The sequence below is a fragment of the Lissotriton helveticus genome, chromosome 1_1, assembly GCF_964261635.1.
Source record: "Lissotriton helveticus chromosome 1_1, aLisHel1.1, whole genome shotgun sequence".
NCBI lineage: Eukaryota > Metazoa > Chordata > Amphibia > Caudata > Salamandridae > Lissotriton > Lissotriton helveticus.
The window spans coordinates 1,454,268,965-1,454,274,964 of record NC_136057.1 but is presented as its reverse complement, the minus strand read 5'-3'; positions in this window follow the sequence as shown (position 1 = coordinate 1,454,274,964).

Sequence of the window (6,000 nt, the reverse complement as noted above, 5' to 3'; positions counted from 1 at the left end):
TAAAACCATCCATGGCAACCGCCCGGGCAGGCCTGCTCAGCAGAGGAATGTTGCTTCACATTCTGGGCATGACCAGAGGAGTGCTTCATTGTCTGTCTGGCCTGCTGAAATGATCCACAGGTGTTGTCAGTGGCAACGCATTTCACCCCAGGAACAGCTTTAGTTATGCAAGTACGTCACCCATTTCTTGAAGGTTAGATTTAAGGAACCACATGGAAGAAATGTATTCCGAATGTATGTTTAGAGAACATTCCACACACAGACTTGCTGATTGCTGACTATATTATTAGCATATGGAGCATGAGGCTGGTACAGAATACTCAGTTATGTCAGATGTTTCGGGAAGAGGGGAGCAGCACAGACCACTGACACCAGATCTGTGTTTGACTGATAGGGGGCCCTTGAATGCAACACACAGACTGCAGGGTCTGCATTACGCCCCTGGCAGCCACCTTTTGTCTTGCAGGTTTTTATTTAATCATGTAACAGGGGGAATTGTGAAGGCCAAGTCTGAAGCCTCTGTTGTGTGGGCTGGCACGGTCCCAAAGCATCTATTTAGTTTGCTATGTGCGGACCACCCTTCCGAATGCAGCCCTGAAATCTGGCCCTGAGCCCGCCCCATGTCTTGCATCAAGTTGTCTCCTGCTTAAAACTAAACCTTCAAAACGTTTTGCTACTGTGCATGTGATCTAAAGACCTCGCAGGTTTTTTTTCTAAGTGGGATAAAAGACTGTGTGTAGGGCTGTATATATTTGCTTAGGAATTCTGTTTTGTATTCAAAGCATTTCCACGCTTTAGTGATCTGAGCAGGATGTGACTCTGACGTGAGCACACCCTAACTATGTGCCTTTTACGGAGCTTCCTGCTCTAGGAGCTGGGATTTTTTGGAACCCTGGCACCAGCGTGGTCAGGGACAGAGCCCCCCGAATTATGTGACTATAGGAATAGGAGAGGCTAATAGCACAATTGGAACTTGAAACTTTAATAAAAGAAGCCATTTTAAACAAGTATTGGCATAGCCAATAGGTCTCGCCTTTGAGACCTTTTAAGAGTTTAGCCATGCAACAGTTGATGTTGCACCAAGGATATTGTACTGCATAACTAAATAAGGTTCCAAAGGCGAGACCTATTGGCTATGCCAATGCTTGTTTTATTACCTGTGTGTGGGGGCATCATCTACCACCATTTGGTGGTAAGTCCATTCCTTGTGTGACTTGAGACGGTGACCCAGAAGTTCCTGTGTATCACAGTCATCTTCGGATTCTCCCCCCCCCTCTCCTTTCGCTCTCTTTTTAAAAAAAATAACTTCCTTTTGTCTCGAGTCGCTGTTCTCCTCACCCGTTTGCTTTCTTGCCTTCATGGGGAGGCAGGAGGATCGCTTGTGAATCCTGAAAACATTCAGGCTGCAAAACTACTCCTACTGGCAAGAACCCCTTTGTTTTGCAGCATGGATCCTTTTCTGGATTCACATGCTGTGTATCTGATAATCTAGTGGTGTTTAGTTCTCTGGGAAGGGTGAATTGCATTGTGGGAGAATTGGCAAACAGGTGTCATCGTACTTTCTGCCCCACTAGTGCCTTCTTGTTCAAATGGATGTCCACACAGTAGTCTTTTGTGAAGGAGTGTGGAGATGCCCAGGTTGCAGCCATGCAGATGTCGGCAAGCAGTATGTTCGCCAGGAATGCCTGGGTTGTGCCCTTCTTTGAATGCACCCTAGGGCATGAGGGTAAGGTCTTCCCTGCCCTTGCATAACCTGTTCTGATAGTTTCCACTATCAATTGCGAAATTGTCCACCTTGGTTATTAGTGTACTGCTGCTACCCATGGCAAAGGAGACAAAGAACTGGTTCCCCATCCGGATTGCATTCGCCTTGTGTAGGTAGTCCATGAGTGCTCTTTGCACATTCAAGGTATGAAGTGCCCTCTCTACCTGAGTCTTTGAATCCTGAAAGAAGGCTTGCAGTAGGATGCTCTGGTTGACGTGCAAAGTGATAACATTCTTGGGACCACTTTGTCCTTGTGGATTTGAAGGTATGGTTCTAGTACTGCCAGTGCTTGCAACTCACTGACTCTTAACTTCAGTATTGTTTTGTGCATTGGTTCAAATGGTTCTGTCATAAGTTGCATGAGCACTGCATTCAGATTTCACAAGGAGGCTGGTGCTGACCATGGTGGCACATTCTCTTTTAGCCTTCCAGAAATCTTTTCATTACTGGTAGTGTGAAAAAGCTGTTCCCAGTTGTTCCCATGGTGTTAGCGACTATGGCAGTCAGCTTAAACTTTAGTGATGCGTTGAATAGGCACAGTCTAGTAGGTGGGTAAAATATGTTAGCATCTTTCCAAGTTCTGTCCTTGTCTCTAATCTTTCTTGGTCTCTGCACCGGTGGATCTATCTGGTCCACTTAGCTGCATAACACTTTCTGATGCTCGGTTTTCTTGCCTTCCTCTGGATTTCCATTGTCTAGGGGGGCAGTTGAAAGTACCAAACTAACTATTCAGGAGCCACGTCGCTGACACTTTCCCATTCTGTATGTTGAACAGGTCCTGAGTTGCCTTGATTGGTATGATTTGTCCTTTCGACAGCTCTAGTGGATCCGAATACCACGCCTATCTGACCTATTGAGGTGGGATTAGTATGTGTGACGTTCCTGGTTGTCTGGCCTGGTCCAGAACCCTTGGGATCAGAGAAATCTGTGGAAAGGCACAGGAACATCTCCTTGACCAGTTATCAACAGGGCAGACCCCTCAAACTGGTGGTGTGGAAAACTGGATGCAGAGTCTGGGCATTTTGCATTTTCTGAGTTTCAAACAGATTTATGTTTGGCGTTCCCCACTGTTTTAACACACTGTTTAGCTCCCATTTGTAAGAGGTGTTCTCTTGCCTGCTTAGTCTGTCCACTTCTGTATTTTGCTTCCAGGGAAGGTGTATTGTTGACAGGGTAATTTTCAATTGATTCGCCCACTTCTATATCTCCTGTGCTAGTTTTGACAGTGGGAAAGACTTTGTTACCCCCTACTTGTTGAGGTAGAACAGTCGTTGTGTAGTCTAGCTGTATAAGCACTGTGTGTCCCGGAAAAGCTTTCAGAGCTAGGTAGACACTCTTTAGTTCCAGATAGCTTATGCATTTCACAGCTTCACAGAGCTCTAGAGACCTCTGAACTTCAGATTCCCCATGTGCGATCCCCATCTTTTCTGGGACAAATCTGCTGTTATGGTCACTGTGGGAGTTGGTAAGTTCAAAGTGCTCCCTACACTCACATTTGTCGGGTTCCAATAATATCTCCTTCTGAATCCTTGTTGTGGCAACCAATAGTATCCTCTCAGCTCCCCGTGGATTGTGATCATCCATTGCAGATCTATTCCTGTATGGGTTGCATATGTAGTCTTGGATGCGGTATGAGGGGGTTGCATGAGGCAATCATGTTAATCAGCTTCATGACATCCTCTCTGTCATAGACTGTCCCTTCTGGTAGAGGAGAGCTTGCTCCACTATTCTTGACACACTTGGGGACTGGGTATGCTCGTGCTGTTCTTCAAGTCCGATGTTGGCTCCAGGAACCCCTTCACTCTCTCTGAGACTGGTGACGACTTTTCATAGTTTACAGTCAATATGAGATTTTGGAGCATTCTAATGACTGTTTGCATGTCCCAGAGGCACTTTTGTTTTGAGTTTGCCTTTAACAACCAGTCACCCAGGTATGGGTAGACCTGTATACACTGTCTTCTCAGGTGTGCAGCCACCACTGCCAGGAATTTTGTGAACACCCTTGGTGCTGATTTTATCCAGAAGGGTAGCACCCTGATTTGGTAGTGTACTCCGTCCACGAGGAACCTGAGGTATTTCTCGTGCTTCTGGTTCAATGATATATTAAGGTAGGCATCTTTTAGGTCTGATGTGGCCATATAGACTCTCCTTCTCAGGAGCAGGATCACTTCTGCAACATTCACATCTTGAAATGTTGCGTTTGTATCAACTTGTTAAGGTACCTGAGGTCTAGGATAGGTCTCAGTGCTAAGTTTTGTTTTGGTACTAGGGAGTATGCGGAGTAGATTCCACAGCCTGTCTCCCTCTGTGGGTCTTTCTCTATGGCCTGCTTTTTGATGAGTTCCTTATCCTCTTCTCGCAACAGTGAGTTCTTGTTCCCTTAATGTTCTAGTTTTTGGGGGGACATGAGGCGGTGGTTTGATAAACCTATGCAGTAACCGTGTTTTACGATGTTTAAGATCCAATTGTCTGAGGCGATTGATCTCCATTCCTGGAGGGATCCTCCTATTGTTCCCCCTACTGGTGTTACGTGGCCGGGCGGCTGGCCATGTGAGTCACTTGGTGGTTCCTACCCTCGCGGGTTGCTCCCTATCTCCGAGCTTTCAGCGAAAGGGCTTCCTTGCCACCCGTTGCCACTGCTGCTGAACAGGTTGCTGTTGAAGCCCTGCTGCTGGTGTTGTTGAGAATCCCGCTCTGGCTGATAGTCTCTGGCTGATAGTCTCCTGTTGGCGGTACCTCCCCTTCTGAAGGACCCTCTGAACTGTAAGGCCTCAATGGCCTTATCCGTTTCGTTGTCCTTTTTGATTTTCTGGAGTGCTCAGGGCGGTCCTAAAGAGAGCCTCCCCTGTAAATGGCACATTTATCAACGAAGATTGTACCTCAGCCTTTAATACAGAGATCCTGAGCCATGCGTGCCTCCTAAGTGTGGTCCACAGGCTTATCTGTCTGCTTGCAGTGTCCGCTGTGACAAACGCAGACATGAAGCAGGAGTTGGTGATGTTCCTGCCCTCCAGAATCACCGCTTTTGCTCTTTTTTTGGAACTCCTCTGGGAGGTATTGCATTAGCCCTTTCACTGCTGGTGGCCATATCTGTTGAGGTGGAGTGTAGGAATTTGCAATTCTCCATTGTGTCGCTGCCTCCTTCCCCATCTTCCCTCCCACCAAGGCCATCCTCTGCTTTCTTTTTCTGGAAGTGGACCGACTAATGTGGGGGTCCTGAGTAGAAGGCTTATAGATTTTTTTTCTACTCTAAGGGTAATCACCCTAGCTGAGGCAGGTTCCCTAAAGGCTTCCTTGCCTTGGTCTATAATTCTGGTGTGCATGGAAAGATATAGGTTTGCCTTCTGAGATAGCATCAGGGTTTTAAGGAGAAAGAATGATTCCTCCCTCCCTACTTCCAACTGCACCCAATATGTGTTTGCCGCCATCCTAATTAGTCCATTGTACATGGACAGGTCGTCTCGGGCCTTGGGCTTCGAAGGGTAGCGGTCGACTCCTCCCTTAGGGGATTCAGAGTTAAGGTCCTGCCACTTGTGGAACCGGCCCTGCTTCTGTGTCCTGCTGGAATCTTCCTCCTTATAATCAAAGAGGTTCTCCTGTCCCATTAATGCGGTTCTGGAATCGATGGTGCATCAATGTCAGGCAATTATTTTCCCAGAAAAATACGAAAGGTCTTGACAGAGTCAAACTCCTTCTTCTGCTGTAGGAGTGCTGCAATTTCAGCCTCGTTTAGGAGTCTTTTCCTTTCATCGAGTGATCATTCAGCATCAGTTGTCGAAGAGGGCTTCCTCTTTGAAGGTGATAAGCCACTTGTCCTTTGCCTCCCTGGCCCTTTTCTTTGGTACCTCCTTTGTGCCTGCTGGAGTCGAGACTTGTTTTGAAGGCGTGCATCCATCCGCTTCCTTTGTTTAGAACCCGTGCTGCTCTTCGTGTTTGTGCCGACCTTCGGTCGTCGATTGTTTCAACGTAAAAGCCGGGATGGCCTTTGGGTTCGTTCGTTACCTTCCTCTTTTCGACGTCCCTCACAGCTTCTGTTCATTTGTTGTTGACTAGGCTCTCTTTGGCGTCTGTGTCTCCTCCCTGTGCTGGCTCGGCTTCTTTGACATTTTCTCAGTCGTTGCTGGAGAGACTCGGGTCCTTCAGGGATTCTTGCGGTTTCTGAGCACCGGCCATGGAGTGATGTGCGAGTCGCTTCTTCAGTCTGGCAGGAATTCCGCGCAGGCCTTGCAGCCTTC